This window comes from Schistocerca cancellata, chromosome 4, assembly GCF_023864275.1.
Source record: "Schistocerca cancellata isolate TAMUIC-IGC-003103 chromosome 4, iqSchCanc2.1, whole genome shotgun sequence".
NCBI lineage: Eukaryota > Metazoa > Arthropoda > Insecta > Orthoptera > Acrididae > Schistocerca > Schistocerca cancellata.
In genome coordinates this window covers 833,454,181-833,480,321 of record NC_064629.1, presented here as the reverse complement: position 1 = coordinate 833,480,321, position 26,141 = coordinate 833,454,181, and the positions used below count along the sequence as shown (strand labels likewise).

At 40.5% G+C, this 26,141-nt stretch overlaps 1 pseudogene; it reads right to left on the bottom strand.

Moving 5' to 3' along the window:
* Nucleotides 1-17,911: 17,911 nt before the first annotated feature.
* On the bottom strand, nucleotides 17,912-18,029 carry LOC126185795 (5S ribosomal RNA; annotated as a pseudogene).
* Nucleotides 18,030-26,141: the final 8,112 nt, after the last annotated feature.

The window sequence follows — 26,141 nt, the reverse complement described above, 5'->3', positions numbered from 1 at the left end:
AGTGTCAAGAAGAGTACAATCGTGAAGAACTGCCTCATAACAAAATTCAGAGGCAACAAATCATTTCTGACCTAAAGAGAAAAGCCATAGAAGATATTTGTGAGAGACCGTCAAAAATAATTTACCAGGAGTTAAAAGGAGAAGATACGCAAGATATAACTACGAGAGATGTCAACAATTTTCGTAAATCTATTTACAAACCTACGCTCAAAATTCTGCCGAAACTGCCCACGAATGCTGCAGATGTTCATGATGTTATCAACCACAGACGGGACAAAGTGTTTATTAGAAAATAACATCGAGAAAAAAGTGATCATATTTTCTGACTCCGCAAACCTTAAAACATTAACGCAGTGTGAATCTATATATGTTGATAGTACGTTCAAGTGCTGTTCAGAGTTTTTTTGTCAGTTGTTTACAATATTTGGGTTAGTTAATGGCCATTACATTCCACTGGTCTTCTCTTTATTGAACGACAAGAAAATTAATTATGAAGAAATCAAGGCTATAATTGATTCCAGTTTCTAAAAATAAATATCCAAATAAGACAAAAGATAAAACTTGTAAACGTATAATACACGCGAAATTTTTTTACATGTTCTACTGTAAATTGACATGCTTTCCATTGCCTGCTTGGAGTATTCATAACGTTTAGAACTGCTACCTGCTTCAAACGGGAGGATTCGGTCCCATCGTTTTTCAGACCCTTGCGGGCTTGGGAGGAATCAGTACCATTTTTCTGACCACGGGAGGATTCGAGGCTGGGTCCAACTGTTGGCCACTGTAGGTTAAAAAACGTCAGTTTGACACTGTGGTAGTAGGCGAACTAATCACCGCCATAGAAGAAAATGATTTCGCCACACTCAAACACTCAAAGATGGTTTTTCCGCTTTGATAATAATCAATATAGAAGAAAGTGGGTCTTAGATTTAACTTTCATTTCTTCTTACTAGATGGAAATTATATTCTGATTCTCTTGAATCTGGTCAGTTTCCTACAGATATTCAATTAAATACTATGGGAGCACTGATGAGAAATATTGTTCCAACACTGTCCTCTCAACGACTTTTAGGGGTATTAATGAACTCAGTTAACAAGACATCATCTAATTCCATGTTTAAAATGAAAGAAAGCATTCAGAAATAATATGTTTGAGCCCTCAACAAACCAGCAACGTTCATATTGGATGTTGGTTATGACTACAACTTCCTTCCATAATTTTTTACAGTGCGAAAGCTCACAAGAGCAATTAAATCCAGTGCTGGCACCAGAAGCTCGTCAGAAAAGGCCATATTCATTATGCACTTATCTTTACCTTAACTCCGTTTTCCGTAAATACATTGCTTGAAATATTTTACTGAATGTATTGCGAAAAAGAAGTAGCCGAAACCTGGAAAACTCAAATAATTTTTCCAAATTACGAAAACAGGAAAAGATCTATCGACTCTCCTGATATGCCGATGAGCTTTTTGAGATATTAATAAACCAAATACTTGTGTCACGGCTGGAAATACCCGAAATTCTTCCAGAAGTACGTAAAGATTGAGGAGAGGGAAGAAACCGTACAATATTTACTCAGTTTTAATCTGAATATTTCTCCCGTCTTCCAACAGAATCACGTTGAAGCAGATGGCCCTTTAAACTTTACAGGAGCATGTGATAGTAGAAAAACTCGAAGCACTTGCGTTCCTCAGGTATCCATATATGGCCAGACAGCTAAGACAGGGCACCTCAAATACGTCCAAAACGGGTAGATACAGCTAACAGGGGGACAGAGCCTACTCGTCATCGCCTATTTCGTCCAAATTTGTGGTATATTCAGGGCTTGGCCAGAAATGCAAGTGACATGGTGGGAGCGCCAAATGGCCGAGTATCTACAAAAAATAGCATTTTTAACGCGGATTGGGCGATGCTTGAGCCATTTCTGTAAGCGTGGCTTCCAGGCAGCGGCAGGCGCAACGGAAAGAGTGCAGCATGGTAATTCGAGGGACGTGTCGTTAAGTCCCGATATGGAAACTACTTTTATTTACAGTTTCTACGCTACTTATACTGTTAATAAACCGAAATAATACTCAATATATTGTGACCAGAAGAAGGGATCGGTTGGTAGGACATATTCTGAGGCATCAAGGGATCACCAATTTAGTATTGGAGGGCAGCGTGGAGGGTAAAAATCGTAGGGGGAGACCAAGAGATGAATACACTAAGCAGATTCAGAAGGATGTAGGTTGCAGTAGGTACTGGGAGATGAAGAAGCTTGCAGAGGATAGAGTAGCATGGAGAGCTGCATCAAACCAGTCTCAGGACTGAAGACCACAACAACAACAACAACAACATATTGTGTTTATCAGTATTTTCATAAAAGGCATGAAAAGGAAAGACAAAGGAAATTTGGGATTGTAAATAAATTTCCAGGAAAAGATTGAAGAGCGTACAGGAGAACTTCGCGTATAAAATTAGATACTTTTATTATTTTACAGTTGATGATTTACATGTGCTAGGGTGATAGTCATTGCAAAAACTGGAGAATCAGTCATTTTCTCTGTATCGTGTCTAGATTATACAGGGTGTTACAAAAAGGTACGGCTAAACTTTCAGGAAACATTCCTCACACACAAATAAAGAAAAGATGTTAAGTGGACATGTGTCCGAAAACGCTTAATTTCCATGTTAGAGCTCATTTTAGTTTCTTCCACCTACGCTCAATGGAGCACGTTATCATGATTTCATACGGGATACTCTACCTGTGCTGCTAGAACATGTGCCTTACAAGTACGACACAACATGTGGCTCATGCACGATGGAGCTCCTGCACATTTCAGTCGAAGTGTTCGTACGCTTCTCAACAACAGATTCGGTGACCGATGGATTGGTAGAGGCGGACCAATTCCATGGCCTCCACGCTCTCCTGACCTCAACCCTCTTGACTTTCAGTTATGGGGCCATTTGAAAGCTCTTGTCTACGCAACCCCGGTACCAAATGTAGAGACTCTTCGTGCTCGTATTGTGGAGGGCTGTGATACAATACGCCATTCTCCAGGGCTGCATCAGCGCATCAGGGATTCCATGCGACGTAGGGTGGATGCATGTATCCTCGCTAACGGAGGACATTTTGATCATTTCCTGTAACAAAGTGTTTGAAGTCACGCTGGTACGTTCTGTTGCTGTGTGTTTCCATTCCATGATTAATGTGATTTAGAGAGAAGTAATAAAATGAGCTCTAACACGGAAAGTAGTCGTTTCCGGACACATATCCACATAACATATTTTCTTTCTTTGTGTGGGAGGAATGTTTCCTGAAAGTTTGGCCGTACCTTTTTGTAACACCCTGTATACGCCGCATTTCTACAATTACATGGCTGTTTTAAAGTTTCTAGAGAAAACAAACGTGATCTACTTTATAAACGGTTCTCTCTCATTTGATATTTTCGGAGCAACGCGTAACGAACTTCTTTACGCATGAATTATAGTCCCTTCTTGGAAATTTATTTGGAATCCTAAATTTTCCATTGTATTTCCTTTTCATGACTTTTATGAAAACACTATTGCCGGCTGGTGTGGTCGAGCGGTTCTAGGCGCTTCAGTCTGGAACCGCGCGACCGCCGGGGTCGCAGGTTCGAATCCTGCCACGGACGTGGATGTGTGTGATGTCCTTAGGTTAGTTAGGTTTAAGTAGTTGTAAGTTCTAGGGGACTGATGACCTCAGATGTTAAGTCCCATAGTACTCAGAACCATTTTGAAAACACTATTAAACACAATATGGTGAACATCATTCCGGTTTGTATGCAGTGCAAATAACGTAAAATCCTGAAACTTTGTAATAAAATGTTGCTACATAGTCACTCGACCGATCTAAACTCGGAATACCGTTCTGCGTTGTTTCAGCTACGCAAACCGCTGCCTGGAACATAAATGGCTCGTGCCTTGCCTGGTCCACTCCCAAAATGCTATTTTTTCTAAAAGTTTGACCATCTAGCGCTCCCACTTCAGCCACTTTCATTTCTGTTCAAGCCCTGCAAGTACCATACATTTTGACGAAATAATTGATTACGAATACGCATGGTTACCTTGTAAGTTACAGCGGATAATGTGCAAATTTTCTGACGTACACGAGTTATTTTTTATCTTTGTAGCTGCCGAATTATGACAATGGCATTTTTTAACTGGAACCGCATACTTTTTTATGTGGCATTGGAAGAAGCCTTTGAAGAGGCCTTCAAGACGTAGTATGTGTAGAAGTTGGTGTAACAGTAACAAGATAACAGCGCCACAAACCAGACCTTCCACCAGGCGAAGGCGTCCCGCAAACGTTTGCCCAGCTGTATCAAGTATAAGAAAACTCCAAACTTTCAACCAGTGTCATTGCCGCCGATCTAAATACCCACAGCCAATTCCCTGTAGAACTCAAACGGTGGCGTCAGGTTACTGACTCATTCCATGGCGACCTACTACCTATCCAACAACATACCAGTTCTGAAAGCAACTCCACCCTTGATACCATCTTAACTTACCCTAAATTACTTGAATGCGTTACTGTACAAATCCCCGATACTATCTTAATATTCCCTAAATTACTTGAGTGCGTTACTGTACAAATCCTCGATCCCGTTGGGAGTGACCACTCATACGTCTTACTCGCTATTTCCCACACACAGTACAGCTTAGACACCTAATCACAACTTTCATCCAAAAGTTATCCAAGACTGATCCTTACCAAGTGGAACGCCTACTAGGAATTCCTTAGTAGCCAAATCTCAAGTAATACGTTAACCTGTGATCACTCTCATACACATTCCAGTCGCATTAATGAGTCCACCTGCCAGAAGCCTTTTGTAGGGCGGACTTGCAGGAAGAGAGTCAGTGAGGTTCTGAAAGGTACAGGCAGGGATGTGCAGCCATGCCGACTCCAGTGGCGTTGCCAGCTGTGATTGGTTTCTCAGTTGAGAATCCGTGGCGTGAACAGCCCGCTCGAGGTGGTCATACAGATTCTCGATTGGCTCAAAATTCGGGGAATTTGGTGGCCAGTGGAATACAGCAAACTCATCCTAGTGCTTTCGAACCACGCACGTACACTGTGAGCTGTGAGACGCGTTGCATTGTCCTGCTGGTAGATGCCACCGTGCCAACTAAAAACAAAATTTTTGGAAATTTGTGGTAAGGTCTTATGGGACCAAACTGCTGAGGTCATCGGTCCCTAAGCTCACCCGCTATTTAATCTAACTTAAAGTAACTTACGCTAAGGACGACACATACACTCATGCCAGACGGAGGACTCGAGCCCTCGACGGGGGGAGCAGCGCGGACCATGGCAAGACGCCTTAGACCGTGCGGCGTAGCACGAAAAACAAACTGCAGCTAGGGGTGGACATGGTCCCCAAGGATAGACGGATACTTGTGTTCATCCACTGTGCGCCGGCCGGAGTGGCCGAGCGGTTAAAGGCGCTTCAGTCTGGAACCGCACGACCGCTACGGTCGCAGGTTCGAATCCTGCCTCGGGCATGATGTGTGTGATGTCCTTAGGTTAGTTAGGTTTAAGTAGTTCTAAGTTCTAGGGGACTTATGACCACAGCAGTTGAGTCCCATAGTGTTCACAAGGGGAGGCCGCCAACTGTGAAATTCAGATTCGATTCATACTGCGCATAATAAAAGCTCATGGCCAGAGGTGTATTGTGGCAAAGCACCAAGATGCACTTCTCAGTCGTTGTCGAGAAAATCGACAGTTAAAAGAAACCGTTGCAGTGAAATACTCTCTACGGTTCATAGTTTCCTACAGCGTCGTGGCGCAGCGGTAAGCGCTCGGGTTCGTAGTCGAAAGGTCGCCGGATCGAATCTCGCGCTATGGAACTATTTTTTTTTAGTATTTGTTTTTCGTAATTCAAATATATATATATATATATATATATATATATATATATATATATATATATATATAAATTCCTGGCAATCAGTTGCAACAATTATGCATATAATAAGTTGTTGAAAGTCGTTTGTCGTGGAAAAACTGGCGACTTCGAACATGATTATGTTTTCCGCAAACAAAGTTGTATTTCACAAATGTTATTAATTGTCTTCATAATGTTTACACGTGTAGTTAACGGAAGGCGTAGAAACGATATTCCGAAACGAATACGTATAGTGTAAGTCAAACGTTCGAATTAGAGCAGAGACCCCATATATATATATATATTTGAATTACAAAAAACAAATACTAAAAAAAAAAAAAAGTTGCATGACGCGAGATTCGATCCGACAATATATTTGAATTACAAAAAACAAATACTAAAAAAAAAAAAGTTGCATGACGTGAGATTCGATCCGACAACCTTCGGATTACGAACCCGAGCGCTTACCGCTGCGCCACAACGCTGTAGGAAATTGTAAGGCGTAGAGAGTATTTTACTGCAACGGTTTCTTTTAACTGTCGATTTTCTCGACAACGGCTGAGAAGTGCATCTTGGTGCTTTGCCACAATACACCTCTTGCCATGAGCTTTTATTATGCGCAGTATGAATCGAATCTGAATTTCACAACTGGCGGCCTCCCCTTGTCAGAGCCATTTGAACCATTTTTTTTCATCCACTGTGCATTCCAGAATTACAGAATAACCCACGGAATGCCCTCCAGCCTGGATCCTTCCGATGACTGTTGCAGAGTGTCCGCTTTCGAAAGTTTCACAACGTATATGCCAACGATCATCTGACCGATGAAGCATAAAATGTGGTACATCTGAAAATGCCTCCTGTCGCCATTCTGTGGACGTCCATTTGAGGTATTGGCGTGCAAAATCCATCCTTCGTCGCCAGTGAACAGTAGACATCACGGGTGCATGAAGGAGCCGCCTGCTGCGGAAGCCCATACGCAGCAACGTTGAGGAGACACTGTTGGTAGCCCCTTGGTTCACCCTGGCGGTCAGTTGCTCAACATTTGCTACTATTCTCCCATACATATCTCCACAGCCGTCGTTCACCCCTGTCATCTATGGCCCGTAGTGCATTACAATTGCATCGGCGCCGGTTTCAGACAGCGACATTTTGCCATCCATAAATCGCTCCGTTTCCGCATTACGACAACGACTGCACTGTTTTCCGCATACCTAGTTCTGCCACCTAACGTCTGTATGTGGTTATTGCACGTAAACGTCGAATATAGGTGGTGTTCATAATAATGTGTCTGGTCCGTGTAACATCTCTTCTGCCGTAGCCGTCTTTCAGCACGCAGTATGTGAAGTCATATCTATCCACATTCCAACCAAATCCATCTATTCACACCGCTCCAAACTCCCTCCACAAGCTGTACTCGTCTTCCCTGAGTACTAATGTTTATACTGCTCTTTTCTATATGCAAGCGACAGGGGTACACTTATAAGCCACCAGCAGCACCATAAACTTATGAAATATGAAGGAACGGCGGAACTGGCGCCAATATGCACCAACCTCGTCTCTACATTAGTCATAAACTCCTCAGTACTGGAGAGCTTTCTGCTGTTTCAATGAAAAAATATCTACCCCTCCCTGCCATTTCTCATCAAGGGAAACGAGTGCTGTCGTTCATGGTTGGAATCTATTGTATCAACGTCACTGTCGATAGTACGTGCTTAACTGTTTCATTATTGTTGGACCTTGTGGAGGTCATCACTGTTACTGTACCAAGCATACATTCTTGTGTGTGTACATCATTGTCCTTGTTGCTGTCTCCAAACGTCGTGATCTCTTCTATTTAATCGAATATGGGCTAGTTCTCATTCGTTTACAATTTTTACTTCCACCTTTATCTTGCGTCTCTCTTTAGACGCTCTCTTCGCTTAAACGGACTAAGTGCGCAACCGATTTTCTAAAAGTTTCTTGACTTTCTAGGTGTCTAAAGGATGACCTCACACCTGTTAACGCCTTATAACTTGACTAAATTGCGGGTCGGTTTGCATCTGGTGAAATGAAGCTGGGTACTGTTTAACAATAAAAATGTTTATTGAGCCCTTAGTTAATATTGTTACTGCAACGACAAATTGATTCGCAAATTCGATCTGGAATGCATTAAGTCCGGCTCACTACATTGCTGTTCAAAGCTAAAGTTCAAAAAATCGGTCGCAGGTAGGTTTTCAGAGTCCATGAACGTATGCAGAAATTCCACAAGCCTTTAAATATGACACTGCAGTTCATAGTTAAGGTCTACGAGTCGATGTAGAACTTTTACAAGTCTTTAACATCACGCTGCTGTCCAGAGTCACATACCACTAGTGTGAATGTAAAAAACTCGTGCAGAAATTCTACATGTGCAAGACTTGTCGCCCGAAATATTTGAAATACTTTAATCACGATTAACACATCACTCGGTACCATACTTCTTGACTCACCGATCTCACAAAGCGAACTTACCCAGGCCGACAAGGCCGCTGCCCTTACTACATCCTCGACCTGTCTTAACGAAAACCCATAAAATTACATGTGCTGTACATATTACTACAAAGACTAAGCATCTAAACGCTTAACTCGACTCGGGCTTGCACGTTTTGAGACGTTGAAAATTCTCGTTTGATTGTCTATTTTATCGGTAAGTAACATGAAGTCTTTCTTTGGTTCCGCGTGAACTAGCGAATAAATATTACATTAATCATTAAATTTATTGCCACTGTAAGTATTATACATGAACTGAGACTTTCCGTGGTGATATTTCTTGTTGAGGTATTTGGTTTTTGGGTTATTTGCATCTTGGTTAAAATGGTTAAAATTAGCGTTGTTTACTATTACCGACTTTAAACCTAAGGAGAATCAAACCTCTACAGATAGCTCTATAGCTATTATCTAATACTGCCGCTACACGTATAGTTTTGCAGTTTATTTTGTACTGAAATGCGTTTTATAAATCTCGGAATCAACATTCCGGCCCCTAACTCACACTGAACTACTATAAGAAAAATCCGGAAGCTAGTTTTTGCTAGTTTTGTTCAAGCGCTTTTTGTTCACTTGAGGCGTTTTAGAAATTATTTATCGTTTAAAGTGAATTCCTGGATATCTTACGAAAAGGTCACAGCCCTTTTCCTTCCCCGTCGTTGTCCATTCTGACCTTGTGTTCCATCTTTAATAATCTGATCTTCGAAGACATGTTAAAAGATAATCTTCTGTTGTTCAGTTTATACTTTGGTATAAACAGGTGCCACAGTCGTACAGAGTGTCGTTTGCTGAACAGCGCTACCTCATTCGCTGTTGTAGGTTTTTCCGTACTAATTCAGATCATCCACAGTTCTATTTGGACTCCCTCGTTAGAGACGTAGTTGATCGATTTCTGCTACACAAGGCTTTACTGGTAAAGAGTGTCTCACGGAAGTAAGTTTTGTGCATCGTCGAAATTCGCTAGCTGTACTATAGCGAGGAAATGGCAACTCTCTTCACTATTGACCAAAAGCAGACGTCCAGGCCCATACGAAACCAACAGAACAAAAGCCGAACTGTGCAATCCAACACCAGTCTATCACCACTTTAGACGAACTCACCACTTCATTGCATGATCCGTCTACTAGGTCACATCGCAATCAGCGCAGTGAAGAGACTTTCGACCGAAGTGCGCCTACTGACCAGTTGCTCCCCGAGACATGTACAGCACGATTTTCTCCCCCAGAATAAGGAGAGTGGACACTGCCAGAAAATAAGCCATATTCTCCGTGTATGCAGCAAATGCATCACACAGTAGCGTACGTCTATAGCAGATCTTTAATCGACTGCATAAACCATCACGACAATGTCAAAACTGATCACAGGCAAGCTGAAGATATTTATGATGTTTTGCAGAGTAGTCATTTGGCTATACCTTTTCCAGAGGATGCAGGTATGTCAGTTTTTCTCCTAACGTGAGAAACGTAGTTTATCTAGGATTACTAGTGCTTAGAGTTTCACACCTTCGATTGTTAAACTAACGTGGGTGGAGGAATCTCATCAAGGAATAATTTTCTATGGAAATTTCTTCCAAAAACTTTGTTCATACTTTCTAATTCCTGGCGGAAACACTAGCCTAAAAACATTATCTTTTGTGTTCTTGATAACCAAAGAAGTCAGTCTGATGTACAATCAAGTTCAGAAAAAGCAGAACACTTTGAACGACTAGAGCTAGGACGTTCATATTCCCAGGACATGTACAATAGTATGCTCTGCAGAAACGATAAGCATTTCAGTCACCTTGGTCCAGCCTAGTAGGCACAGGGTCCGCCATGGGCCCTGATAACTTGTTTCATGCGTGATGGCATCTACTCGTATAAGGTGCGAATGACGTCCTGTGGTAAAGTCATGCATGCTGCATTCACCTGCTTCCAAAGTTAATATGTGATGGTTGGCACTGGGTCACAGTGCTGCACCCATTGTTTCACCATATCCCACAAATTTTCGATTGGCGACACATTTTCGATTGGTGACACATTTTCGATTGGCTACAAGTATTGTGATCTGGCGGGACAGGGCAAAAAGCTAATATACTCTGACACCAAGAAGGCACGTCTTCGTGCAGCAACATGTGGTCGTGGATTGTCTTGTTAAACAATGGCGTGTGGGCTAAGGGTCGCAGGATGTCATTCACGTAGATCACACTGGTCACAGTGCCCTGGACACGCACCAGCTGCGATTTGTGGTTGTACCCAGTAGCACCCCACACCATAAGGACTTGAGTTGGGCCGGCCGGAGTGGCCGAGCGGTTCTAGGCGCTTCAGTCTGGAACCGCGCGACCGCTACGGTCGCAGGTTGGAATCCTGCCTCGGGCATGGATGTGTGTGATGTCCTTAGGTTAGTTAGGTTTCTAGGGGACTGATGACCTCAGATGTTAAGTCCCATAGTGCTCAGAGCCATTTGAACTTGAGTTGGTGCTGTAAATCTTGTGCGAATGCAGCCACCGTGATGCCGCTCCCCTTGTCTGCAGCGAACCAAAATGCGGCCCTCATTTTCAAACAAACAGAACCTTAATTCATCCGAAAACACTATCTGATGACATTTCTATCCCCAGTGACTTCGATCCATACACCATTGCCGTCTAGCATGTTTCTACGCATTCGTCGAAGATAGGCGGAGAAGTGGACGACGGGCACGTAACCCATGCCGTAATAAACGGCAACAGACTGTCACACCCGATAATGTGCGATGTGTTATACTGTTCCAGAGCCGAAGAGGACGCAGATCTGTCCTCCAGTGCCATTCGGATGAGATGATCTCAGGAGATGGTGTGGGAGGTTCGACCTGACCCATCTCGTCGTGTTGTGCGGCCTTCCGTGAATCATTCCGGACACACTCGTAGCATTGCCGAAATCCTTCGTCCCACACTAACAGCAATTTCCCGGATGGATGCATCACATTCTCTCATGCCAATAATGGACCCTCTTTCAAACTCACTGATCTGAAGGCACGGTTCGCGCATACGTCTGTGAGGCATCTTGTACGTCTGCTCTGTCACTCTGATCCATTATCGTCGGTTTATGGCTCCAACGAGAGCCGCACGCACCTTTTACTGATAGGTGATGTTGTACCGCGATATCGATGTTGACCTTGAACCCGTGAGCTGATATGGTTCAAATGCTAATCATTTCTGTAAAACATTGTAATGTACATTCCCTGTGAATATGAACGTCCCAGCCCTAGTCGTTCAAGGTGTTCTGTTTTTTTCTGAGCACGAGTGTATAAATAGTACAATTTTAGATTTTGGATGATTTGTGTGGCACGTCTTAAGAGCTTACTTTGCGAAAAGACATTTGAAGCTTGCATTACCTTACAAACGTCGATAGAGACTCTTTTTCAGCACCCAGCTCATTCCTTATACCATTAGGAATGACGAGAAGGTGTAACTGGAGTCCTTATTCCCTCGGAGGGTCATAGCGCCCGTTTCTTCTGTCACGGCAGCTACTCCTCCCATTGTTATTAAGGTATCCAACGACACTTCGCGATCTTGCGATGACTTTAATGCTAAAATTAATGCATAGTCAGTTACGGACTCCAAAGTTGGAGACCTGATGACTTGTTAACTCAACTTTTGGTTTAAGTCAGTATCTGCTTTTTACACTTGGTGTGGGCTGTGCACCTGACATTATCCCATTGTCTCCTTGGCAACAACGTACACAACACGTAGCGGTGTACGTGAACTTCCTGAACTAAATTAGCGACATGTGTGCACAAAACAAGAATTGCTCTGAGCACTATGGGACTTAACTTCTGAGTTCATCTGTCCCCTAGAACTTAGAACTACTTAAACCTAACTAACCTAAGGACACTACACACATCCATGCCCGAGGCAGGATTCGAAACTGCGACCGTAGCAGTCGCGCGGTTCCAGACTGTAGCGCCTAGAACCGCTCGGCCACCCCTGCCGGCACAAAACAAGAATACAAGTAAAATTTTGATGCTCCCTTTCGTCATTTACAGACACCTTATTCGAAATACAATATGACGAAATTTGTATTTAGTACCTTGAGTTCATTCTGTGAAAAGAGAGCGTGCAGTCAACCCATCAGCATCTTGTTGTAATTGATCACCTACCAAAATCATTGAATTTCAAAGATTTGCATTCGCTTTTCGAGATAAACAATAAATACTTGGTTGACTTAAATATTCTCCACGTAACGGAGGTCTCACATCATCATAACACCCATGAGGAAAAGAGGACAGAGTGCACATGAATATCAGAATGGGAACGGGCTTTCCAGTTACTGAAAGAGAAACTCAGAACCGTGCCCTGTCTGTCCAGTTCTACACCCGGCAGAACTCTGTTCTTGGCGGCCCACACATTCAACATGGCGCTCTAACTATAATCTCGCAGCAGGGCAGAATGTATCACTCGTTTTACCTTTTCAGTAGCTTCTGTGAGCATGAGCGTGAAACAAAACATCTATCACCTTTTGTCACTGAAACTGACGCCAAGGACGTCTGACGATTTGTTTGTACAGCAAACTTTATAGTTTGGAAGTAGGTCTACTTGTAGGTTAATTTCTAAGGTCTACAAGAGCAATGATTGAGTTTAGTGCTTGCCTGCGTGTCAATATCATAGTATCATAGCCAACCTGGGTGTATATAACTGCCGGCCGGTGTGGCCATGCGGTTCTAGGCGCTTCAGTCTAGAACCGCGTGACCGCAACGGTCGCAGGTTCGAATCGTGCCTCGGGCATGGATGTGTGTGATGTCCTTAGGTTAGTTAGGTTTAAGTAGTTCTACGTTCTAGGGGACTGATGACCTCAGAAGTTAAGTCCCATAGTGCTCAGAGCCATTTGAACCATTTTTTTTTGTATATAATTCCAGTAACATCTCTTTGACATGATGTCCGAACTGGTGCGTCGCTGTAAATACGCTCTTTTCGAGCCCACTCATTTCTCTCCGTTCATTTATTCTTACAGAAAACATATAACACAGGCCATTTGCTTCCTTATCCAAAAGTGCTAACGCTTCCCGTGTACCAGCGTTAATGTCATTCCCCATTCGCAGAAAATCACCCACAATGAATGAATGACTCTTATCAGGTATTAACTTCGATAGGATCTTTGCCTGTGTAGAAACTGATTTGATTAGGCTCAATAGGTCCTTAGATCCCTCCTAAACAGAAGCATGGCTGGGCTTTGACCTGTGAATGCATGTTCTGCATTGTGATAGACATGTATCCAGTTATAAGAATCGCCAAGGTTGGATGTTTCACGAAGTATATAATATGCCTAAAACTTAGCTTGGGGTGTTAAGATGCAGAAGTAAAAAATTCCACATTTCACACAAAAGGATGCAGAATCTTCACTAATTACTTGGCTGACGGAACTGACAAGGGAACTTCCCCATCGCACCCCCCTCAAATTTAGTTATAAGTTGGCACAGTGGATAGGCCTTGAAAAACTGAACACAGATCAATCGAGAAAACAGGAAGAACTTGTCTGGAACTATGAAAAAAAGAAGCAAAATATACAAACTGAATAGTCCATGTGAACATAGGCAACATAAGGAGATAGTGACCCCAAGAGCGCCGTGGTCTCGTGGTTAGCGTGAGCGGCTGCCGAATGAGAGGTCCTTGGTTTAAGTCTTCCCTCGAGTGAAAAGTTTTCTTTCTTTATTTTCGTAAAGTTATGATGTGTCCGTTCGTTCATAGACATCTCTGTTAACTGTAATAAGTTTAGTGTCTGTGTTTTGCGACCGCACCGCAAAACCGAGCGATTAGTAGACGAAAGGACGTGCCTCTCCAATGAGAACCGAAAACATTTGATCGCAAGGTCATAGGTCAACCGATTCCTCCACAGGAAAACACATCTGATATATTCTATACGACACTGGTGACGGCATGTGCGTCACATGACAGGAATATGTTGTCGACTCACCTAACTTGTACACTTGGCGAATGGGTAAAAAGATTCTTCTACTTGCCCGATTTAGGTTTTCTTGTGGATGTGATAATCACTCAAAAAACAGGGGCATCAATGAAACCGCCCCTTCCCCGGGGCGTCAGTTCCCACACATTTCACAGTGGAAGATTACAGTTCGCAATGTTATGAGCAACAGGAAGAGGTTCTACACAACCTTTGACACTACTGACACCCTTGGACGTTTCAACCGTTTTCTTACGACACTGTGGGGCTGCAGCCACAGTGAACATTATCACACCCCTTTGGAGCAGAGCGTGATCGCAAATTTGCATCTCGTGTACGCGTTGGCACCACTAAGGGCCAGTCAGAGCCATTTGACAAAATATGAATGTGATCTGAAGCAGCTAAGTGTGCTTGTACTCTTCAGTGCTCCTATTCTGTGTCCTCCTTAGGCATGATCATGGGTGGATGGAACACTGACACATGTGTGAATGGAATGGCAGAAGGTCCCTCTAAGATCTCCCAGTTTGGCAAAACCCTCAGTGGCACCCACCCATTTTTACTGATAGTTTCAAAAATATTCCTGTACTGTCAGAACCCATGTTGAAGGCCTAGGTGCCTCCAGAGTGGCAACCCCTTTGATACACTCTGGTTCAAGATGGCCTACTGTCAGACACAAGAGCAGGATTACAGCAGTGACAGAGCAATAGTGTAGCCCGCCTACAGGCACCTGATACTCTCATCATGAGTTCTGTTTCTACAGGTACATTTTTAAGGTGGTGGGAGTGAATTACTAACTTACTTCTGTACATTTAATAATGAAAATAATAATAATAAAAACAAGAAAACTTATAAATGTTCAGCATGTAGCCACATGTTCAAATTAATTTGTGAATGTAAAATGACTCATTGTGCATTGTTACAATTTATTGTGCAAATGATCAGCAGAATACGAAATTAACTCGCTTACCAATTATAAAGACAAAGTACAGCATTCTGGTGCACTTTAAATGATAGTTGTCACATGAACTCTTTCCAAAGAAGTAAGAAACTGAACTGACATGTTTGTCTAGTACTTGTAACATATGTATACCTGCCAGTACATTTTGGATACCTCTGGTGTCATTGCAGTTACACTTATATCTGGTTTTAATATAATTGTAAACTGAAACCAAAATATATGTTTTTCTCTGTGGAAAAATCAAAGAGCTGAAAAAGTGGCTACAGATTTGTTAAAAAAATTCCAATTTACTTTTAGAAGGTTGCACAAAGCGGCACCTATAAAACATCATCTAAGTTTTTCAGCTACATTATTTTATATTAAATACTAATCGTTTTTCATAAAGCCAACTACAGTTTCATGATAAAAAGCTAACTTTTTAAAAAATGAATAACAAATTGTAGCCTGGAACAGAATAAATAAAATTTCATGATTTTGCAAATTTGCTTATTTGCTAGGGATCAAATAAATCAAATGGTGGAAGATTATATTGTTTTAAAGAAACATTTATCTTCAAAATTATGTTCACACTTATTTTTATTTATTTTAAAGTGAAATTAATATAATGACCAACTTTATGAAATATTATGTTTATATACTATGACTACAGAAATTTTCTAATTAATTGTAAGCAAATAAGAAAAATGTTATTGCTCAAAATGCTCCAGAGTATCGTGTACTTCAATAGAAGCCATTTATCATGCACCTGAAACTAAAATGGTATCAAATACTTCAAATCAAAAAGTGGTACTAAGCAGTACATTCTCTGTAACTGGCCTAAATATTGGTATTTTGTGGTCATTAGATTTATATAGCACAAATTACTGCCTAACATGTTATAACACTTGTGTAGAAAATTTAATTGTAATTTTTCAAAAATGTTTCTGTGTACTCAGTCTTGCAGAAAATGGCTTTTGTACAAAACATGATCCACTACTTCTCTCACTGTACAGCAAACAAAAGTTCTTTACAGAGATACCTGTTGATACTGAGTCAACTATGATGTGGACAAAAGGCCAAACAAAAATACCTTCATTAATTTATTTTTAGATAACCTAACATATACTAGGTAAGGCTTGGTATTTGGACACTGGACTGACAAAGAAACTGTTGATATTCTTTTTGATCTCTACTTATAAACATTTACAGATTTATTTTACTGATGCTCCTTACATCGGAATACTAGCTCTAAGTGTAAAACAAACAAGCATAAATTACAATAGCTTCTGATGACCTGGTTCATACTAGGGAAGAGAGCTCACATCCTCAAGAATTTATACTCTTGTAAGACTGGGGCTCCACTGAAAAGATAGATTTATTCCAGTTAAAAACAACCTAGCTTATAGGGAATACATAGAATATGCCACAAATAAGTGAAAGACCACATGAGATACAGCAAAACAAGAGTGCACTAATCTCTGCACACATCTCATATTGTGCACTCTAAGGACACTGTGGGGCTGCAGCCACATTGAACATCATCACACCCCTTTGTAGCACAGCATGATTGCAAATTTGCATCTCATGTACGGGTTGGCACCACTTAGGGCCATTCAGAGCCACATGAATTAAATCATTGTTTAGAGACCTCAGTAACTGAACCAAGTTCCGAACATAGCCCAGCAAATATAAGTGAAACAGATTGGCTAGCTAGGAGGGGTGGTTTTCATTGGGATGTAGCCACACTCACAGATGATCTTTAAATGGTTTCTGGTGGTAGTGGAAAGTCTGGAGGGTGGCCTTCATGGTGTCCTGTGTGTAATGGCTGGCAGCAACAGTGGGCCCATTGTGAATCTCGACGTAAGTAGAATGTCAAGATCCTTAGGAATTCCATTATAAAACTATAAATTGTTATTGACTATCTAAATCTGTAGTTAAAAAATTAGTTTTATTTGTGAGCAATTCTCTATTTTAACAAGTGTATAGCATTCTAGGTTCTCTCCGAGTCATTGGAAGTTTCTAAGGTTATACCAGTCTGTTAAAAACACGGGACAATGACAAGGACTCCCAATCTCCTCAAAACTATGCAGCTCTCTATGCAAGCACAATATTCTCACCAGTTATAAGTTTGTCTTCTGCTAGGGAAAATATACTATCATTTGTAAAATATTAATAATGTACTGGTATTTATTCCCCATGATATTATAAAATCTAAGTAAAGCTTTTAATTGTATGTTCAATGACATACTCCTTGCAAAAAAGAATTTCACATCATACATTACTTATACTTAGTTGTAACTGATTGTCCTGTTACTAACTGGAGATTACAAACAGACGCTCTGCTGTGAAGGAAGTAATGACAGGTCTGCCATCCTTGGACCTTTCTTCTTCATAGCTACAACTCTCTCTCTTTCTCTCTCTCTCTCTCTCTCTCTCTCTCTCTCTCTCTCTCTCTCTCTCTCTCTCTCTGCTCCCGCACATGCCATGAAGGCCCTAAGGTACCGACTGGCCACTGTGTCATCCTCAGCCTACAGGCGTCACTGGATGCAGATATGGAGGGGCATGTGGTCAGCGCACCATTCTCCTGGCCGTATGTCAGTTTCCGAGACTGGAGCCGCTACTTCTTAATCAAGTAGCTCCTCAGTTTGCCTCACAAGGGCTGAGTGCACCCCACTTGCCAACAGTACTCGGCAGACCAGATGGTCACCCATCCATGTGTTAGCCCAGCCCAACAGTGCTTAACTTCAGTGATCTGACAGGAACTGGTGTTACCACTGCGGCAAGGCCGTTGGCATAGTTGCAACACTAAAAATATAAAAGTACCAGCTTGTGAAAAGACAATGTTTCTGTATCCAATAACAGAATCTGAGGAGAGAAATGCTCTTAATACATCCAAAAATAATATATATAGTAGTAATAACAGAATTCCAGGCAAATTAATCAAACACAGTTTCACCAGTATAGATTCTTAGCTAGCTGGCATTATTAATACTTCTTTCAGGATAGGGGTGTTTCCATTAAAGCTTAAGTTATCCATAATAAATACACTCTACAAAAGGGATAACACAGCTGACACAAATAATTATAGACCAGTGCCACCACTGACACTTTTTCCCTAAAGTACCACAACTGAAAGAGTAATGTATGAAAAACTAACTGACTTCCCAAATAAAAATAAAGTACTGACTAAAGCTCAAAATGGATTTGGGAAGAACATATCAACATAAACAGCAGTATTTCAATTCATAAAAATGATCCTAAATGCCTTGGATGGGAATGCTCTAAGCTGTGAGATATTCTTAGAGGTATTCAAAGCATTTGATTTAATCAGCCATGATTAACTGCTTATGAAATTAGATTGCTATGGCATCTGGGGAATGGCCTTCATATGGTTCAAATCTTACCTCTCTGATAGACAGCAGAGAGTACAAAAATGTCTTGAAGGCAAGGAATACCTTTCAGTTTACAAAAAATCTAGCTATAGAGTGCCCCAGGATTCTCTATTAGACCTTCCATTATTCCTTTTATTCATAATTTTCCAAACCATCTGAGCCATTTTACCTTGTCGTCGGAGCTGAATCGCTTTCGGGCCAAATGTTCTTTTAACCGAGGGAACAGGTGATAGTCACTGAGTGCCAAGTCAAGACTATAGGGTGGGTAGGTGATTATGTTCCACTGAAACTGTTGCAGGAGAGCAACAGTTTGCTGTGCGATGTGTGGGAGAGCATTGTCATGGAGAATGTTTAAACCCTTGCTCAACATTCCCCTTCTCCGGTTCCGAATTGAGTCTTTTCAGAGTCTCAAAGTATCTGACAGCGTTAATTGTGGTCCCAGCAATTCAGCTCTGATGACAAGGTGAAAAAGAGGTTCATAACTTTCTTAACAGCATGGCGGTGAGCTGGTATGACATGGGCATACAGAAACTGCCACAGCATCTACAAAAATGCATTGACAGAAATGGTAATTATGTTGAAAAATAGCTAAATGTTCAAGCTGTAAACTGATGTAAACCATTGTAGAAATAAACAGGTCTATGTACTTGTAAAAAAAAAAAGACTTTACTTTTGGGTTTACTCTCATAAACGTTCACACTTCAAAAAAAGGGCTTTTAGACTAATGTAAGGAGCATTGTAGAAAGCCCTGCAGGGAAATATTTAAAGAATTTTAAAAGATGGAACTTTCTGGCTTATACAGTTACAAACGTGTGTGCTTTCTGAGAACTCACCACAAGTGTTTAGCCTTGACCAAGCAGATTCAAAGCTACAAAACAAAAAACAGAGATTACTTTCACAGAGAGACTCATGAAAAATCCCTTTACCAAAAAAGTGTACATTATCAACCAAAAATACATTTTAGAGCATTGTCTACTACAACAAGGAAAATTAAAGAATTTCATAAATTCAAAGCAGAGCTACAACAATTTTTAATAATGTATAGTTTTAATAATGCATATTTTTAAAGAATATCTGAATATGAAAAAGTAAAATTATTTACTTATACTGATGTAAGATGACTGTACTTTTATGAGAGATTGTAAATGACTTAAATATAAGACATTTTATTGTAACTAGCTGTGGCTATGAATTGACTACATCCATACAATGTATGTTGGTAGCATATGAATAAAGTAATGGAACTGAATTGAAATGAGTAAATGTTTTGCTGGCCGAAGTGGCCGTGCAGTTCTAGGTGCTGCAGTCTTGAACCGCAAGGCCGCTACGGTCGCAGGTTTGAATCCTGCCTCAGGCATGGATGTGTGTGATGTCCTTAGGTTAGTTAGGTTTAACTAGTTCTAAGTTCTAGGGGACTAATAACCTCAGAAGTTGAGTCCCATAGTGCTCAGAGCCATTTGAGTAAATGTTCTGATAACCTATGTTGAGCCTAAAAATGAGACATACAGTTCCAAAATCTGGAAAGCTGAAAATGGCTAATAGAGTAATGTGCTGACTCCCATATCCCTCCATATCACATCTAAATGATGCAATTGGCAGAGGATGACACGACAACCAGTTAGTTTTGTGCAGTCCTCAGGACCTGACTGCAGAGCTTAGTTTCAATAGCATGCATTTAATGGATGCAAAGTGAGCACTGCTTATCCAAAGTTTGAAAGCATTCCTTTCATATGTTCACAAATGTGATATGATACAATATTTTTGGATTAGTGGTGTAACTTTTTCGTAATTGTCAGCATAATTTGTAAGTTATACTGGCAATGTATTACAAACCAGGCAATGAATGATGTTCTCTGAATGGGCTATGCACATGATGACTGGAGCTCAGAGATGCATGGTTACCTGCTAAAGGTTACTAGGCCCCACGATGAGGCAAATCACACATGGTTTTTTGCTATTTTCTCTAGATAGCAGGAGAGCACGAATCTATAAACACAATGAGCAAATTATTACATTTTAAAGTATGAAGTTATTCATATGTGTGAAATTTAAACAAAATCAGTCATTCACTATAAATTCCTTTCTCAGAAACTGACCAAGAGATCATTAATTTTCAACACATTGATAGGAACTTAGTCATGATATGCACTTATTAATGACAGCTTAACTTGAGTTACAGAGAGTCACAAATCAAAAGCATGCCCTACAACTCCTCTAATGTAAGGGGATGCTACAATCTGATTACTTATTTAACAGTGCTCAAAATACATCAAAGCTTTTGGTTAAAAGAATACTTGTGGTAGAACACCTCTACCATGTGATTCAAGAGACAACTCTCCTTTTTGGCCACTATTCAGAAAAATCATGGATATCATCATCTACATCTGCATCACACTCTGCAAGCCACTTAATGGTGTGTGGTGGAGAGTACTTTTGTACCACCAATGAGACCTCCAAACCTGATCCACTCATGAACAGCACGTGCGAAGAATGACTGTCGGTAAGCCTCTGTATTGGCTCTAATTTCCCAGATTTTCTCCTTGTGGTCATTATGTGAGATCTATGTGATGGTGGTGGTTCTGAGGGTGTGGGAAGTAATATGTTGTCCAACTCCACCAAGAAAGCACTGTCTTGAAATTTCAGTAGTAAATCTCCCCCAAATACACAATGCCTCTCTTTTAATGTCTGCCAATTGAGTTTGTTGAGCATATATGTAATGCTCTCACACCGGCTAAAGAATCTTGTGATGAAATGTGCCACTCTTCATTGCATCTTCTGTTTCTTCTATCAGTCCTACCAGGTAGGGATCGCAGATAGATGAACAGTACTCAATAATCAGTTGAAAAAGTGGCTTGTAAGCCAATTCCTTCACAGTTGAGTTACATTTCCTTAAGATTCTTCCTATGAATCTGAGTCTGTCTTCTGCTTTTCCCACTTTTTTTTTCCATTCCGCTTAAGGTCAATCTGGATAGTTACTCCTAGATATTTTGTGGAAGATACTGTTCCAGAGGTCTGTCATCAATAGTGTAGCTGTACAGCAGTGGATTTCTTTTGCTATGTATGTGCAAAATGCTACATTTATTTACATTCAGAGTCATTTTCAAAAAGTTTCAGTGTAAAGTGATAGCATGCCAATCAATTCATAGTATCCCTTCACAGTATACACTGAGGTGACAAAGTCATGGGACAGTGATATGCACATATAAAAATGGCCATATTATCATGTATACCAGGTATGAAAGGGCAGTGCAATTTAGTATTCTGAGATCTACAGTGTCAAAAGTGTGCTCAGAATACCAAAATTCAGGCATTGCCTCTCACCAGGGAAAATGCAGTGGCTGACAACCTTCACTTAATGACTGGGAGGAGTGGCATTTGTGTGGAGTTGTTAGTGCTAACAGGCAAGCAATACTGTGTGAAATAACTGTAGAAATCAGTGTGGGAAGTAAGACGAATGTACCCATAAGGAAAGTGCAGGAAAATTTGTCATCACTGTGCTATGGCAGCAGATGACCAATGCGAGTGCCTTCGTTAACAGCATGACATTGTCTGCAGCACCTCTCTGGCTTTTGACCATGTCAGCTGGACCGTAGATGACTGGTAAACCACAGCCTGGTCAAATGAGTCCTGATTTCAGTTGGTAAGAAATTGATGTGTTGGCAAATGTGCCAACACCTTGTAGATAGAGGAGGCCGAAATGCACGCTATAATCTAACGCAGACGGGCTTGAGGTCTGGAACAGGATACGTAATGAATGCTATAAAGAAAAGTACGTAGCTGCGGTTATACTTAACTTTACTCCATCATTTGTATACAGCATTCTTGATGATACAAGTGAGACTCTTTAAATACAAGCACTGTAAGGCTAATGGCGCCTTGCTAGGTTGTAGCCATGGACTTAGCTGAAGGCTATTCTAACTATCTCTCGGCAATGGAGAGAAAGGCTTCATCAGTGTAGTCGCTAGCAAAGTCGTCGTACAACTGGGGCGAGTGCTAGTACGTCTCTCTAGACCTGCCGTGTGGTGGCGCTTGGTCTGCAATTACTGACAGTGGCGACACGCGGGTCCGACATGTACTAATGGACCGCAGCCGATTTAAAGCTACCACCTAGCAAGTGTGGTGTCTGGCGGTGACACCACAGAAATGATGGTAGCATTCAAGTGTGGCACAGACCCAATGAAACAATGTACCTAAGTTGTCAACAAGGCACTGTGCAAGATGCAGATGGCTCCATAATTGTGTGGGCTGTGCTTACGTGGAATGGACCAGGTCCTATGATCCAACTGAACTGATCTTGACTGGAAATAGTTATGTTCAGTTACTTAGAGATCATTCACAGCCATTCATGGACTTCATGTTCCCAAATAATGAGGTCATATCATCAGGTCATGATCGTTCATGATTTGTTTGAAAAACATTCTGAAGAATTTGAGTGAATGATTTGGCCATCCAGATTGCCTTACATGAATCCTATTGACATAGGTCAGTTCATGCACAACATCCTGCTTCTGCAACACTTGCTATTATGGGTGGCTGCAGATGCAACAGTGTTCAATATTTCTACAGGGGACTTGCAGCAACATGTTGAGTCCATGCCATGTTGAGTTACTGCTCGACACCAAGCAAAAGAAGATCCAACATGCATTTAGGAGGTATCCCATGACTTTTGTAACCCCAGTATATATATGATCCACTCATCTTCTGCTTATTTCATCATATAAAAGTCTCTGTCACAAGCATTAAAAGAGTGGCCCCTGACAGGAAAGAATTGTTTCACTTTCAGAAATTACTCTGTACCCACTAGTGCAGCACACAACATAATCATGCAGTTACTCTTGTTTTGTCCAATTCATTCATCTGAAAACAATCTCGGCTATGTAACAATATTATTGGATGCATTTTCTTCTAACTGTATTGTCTGTAAGAATCTAGGAAACATCTGTTGGATATCAGTTATACATGTAGTAAATGTTAGTTAGATTGAGTGTGAAATCACAGTTTCTGTATTGTCCTTATGTGAAAAATTTGAAATATTTATCTCTGCATTATATTTTGACTTATATCTACACAAGATGTCACAGGACTAAATAAAAATAAATAAATAAATGTAGTTTAACAGGTATGAACATACCTCATTTGCCATCTTTTTTATAGTTCCCTCATGGTATACATAGATCACAGAAGAATTTGGTTTCATGTTTTTGATTTAAAAAAAATTAACACAGAGTTGCCTGAGATGAAATACATCCTGGACAGAAATGTTTGTTAATGGAAAATTCTGCATAAAACAAAACCACAGTCACAACACAGTATTGTCCTTTTGGTAATCTTCTTGTGTTGGTTGCCATTGCCATAAAAACGTTTTGCAATGGCATTGATGGGCCATTAATTCAGCAACAGCCACATATTTTTTCAGCTTCAACAAGAGAAGTACTCTTTATCTTCACTTTCAACTGTTCACATGTTACAGAAGTGTCCACCTGACGACAGCTGAAGGCAAGATTGAAAATTTCTCTCACGTATTTAGTATAAAATTTGTAGGTAATTCTTGCTTAGGATGTTTCTCCAGGAGCATATCATGCATTACTTTTATGGACAATCAAAGATCAGTATACTTGTACTCACATGAACTGTAGTGAGAAACATCTACGGGAAAGAAGTCTATGTGGTCATGTCTCATTTTCCCACTTACTGGAAATACCTATTCTGCAGATGGCAACATGCCTAAAATTAATTATTAGAAAAAACTTGTAACTGGCGCATTGTGATACCTTATGAAGAGATTCATCTCCTCCTGATATTTGTCATCAAACTGTAACTTTAGATTCAATGAGACTCACAAAAAAGATGTCTTGTTCATTTTTTGTATTGTAATTGTACAACTTTGTGAACATACTAATTTGTTCCTTATCTGATATCCTGTTAAAGCACTGTTTATGGCACCTGAAACAAAATAAGTACGAACTTTAATGTGTTCATACATACAATAAATCCAAATTTTCTTTAGTAACAGAAGTTAGGTTATAACACATACCAACAAGGCTCCCTGGGGGCTTGATGCTTACAAATTTTCTGGAATAAGTTCACAACCCTTTATTTGTGCATGTTTGATGACATAATACTTATATTCATTAATATTTCTCTGTCCCCTTTCCTTTTCCTTATTCCTGAAAGCTCACAGCTGCTTGCAATAGGCATTCCCCCCATTTTGAGGAACTGTAGTTAAAGAAATTAGCACTAGGAGGCGAAGACCTTTCTAAAGTGAGGTATGAAATGATGTGGCCACTGTGTCAGCTAAGATGGCTAGAATTAAGCCCATTCTATACAAAAATGTGCAAATATGCAACAGTCATTTCTAGAGTGAAATCTCATTTTAACCTATTTTCAAGTAAAACCTGTTCTATAATGACTGACTAAATTATGTTGAACACACACATCTGCTCAGTGAATGACAAAAATCTGTAACATCATTTAGAACATTATCCTGTGATTACAGTTGTGTGAGGTCTAACACAGAATGTCCTGATTGCTTCTATTTCAGACTCATGCATGAATAAAATAAGAAAAGAAGAACAGAATTTAATTTTTCTAAGTTATTGTGGATGAAGCAACTGATAAGCTTAATTCCTCATGTTTCTTCTTAGTACTCCATTGTGTCACAGCTGTTACTCACATGCATGATAGGCTATAAAGCCTTTTGCAGCAGTGCCCCTGGATAAAAATTTCTCAGTTAACTTGCAGTGTTAAATTTGGACAAAAATCTCAGTCAACTTGTTTTGCTTCCCAAGAAGGTAATAGATCCAGATAAATGGGGATGAAAATACCTATACTGCTGCTCATGGCTTTGAAATCACGATGCAAGCTATCATTTCATCTCATACTACATACTTCTGCAGACATTACCCCTCTCACTAATGCCTTATTTGATGTATTTACCACATTGATAAAAGTGAAACAAAAATTACTGGATTCCAAAAAATGTTGAAAACCAAATGTGATGAATTTGAAAGAATATGGGAAGAGTCAATGATGGCCAGCATATGAATGAACTAGTAATTAAACATTGGAAATGTGATGCTGCAGGCAATTTTGGAATGTATTTTAAAATAATCTACTGTAAAATTTTGGGCACAATGGTGGTGCATTTACAAGATAGAGTTAGTGAATTGGACTCTGTTACTTTTGAAACTTTTAAATGCACACAATTGTGATCACTAAAAACATTTTTACCTGAACTTGCATTTCAATCATTTTAAGGCTGCTATGGATCATTATTTGTTTCTGCTGTTTCAGATCGTGGTTACTTGTTGTCCATATTTACAGAAAAATTAATTATCAAAGTATTGGTTATTTGTTGAATTTAAGTCAGAAGGACTCCAGACTCCCAATTAATAAAATGTTCCAGGCTATTCTGTTGTGGTCGAATGGATTTCACTTTCAAACCCAATGTTTTGTCCCCATCTGTGGTGGACATTTTCAACGGAGATTGTAGCTTCTTTGAATGTCTGATTAT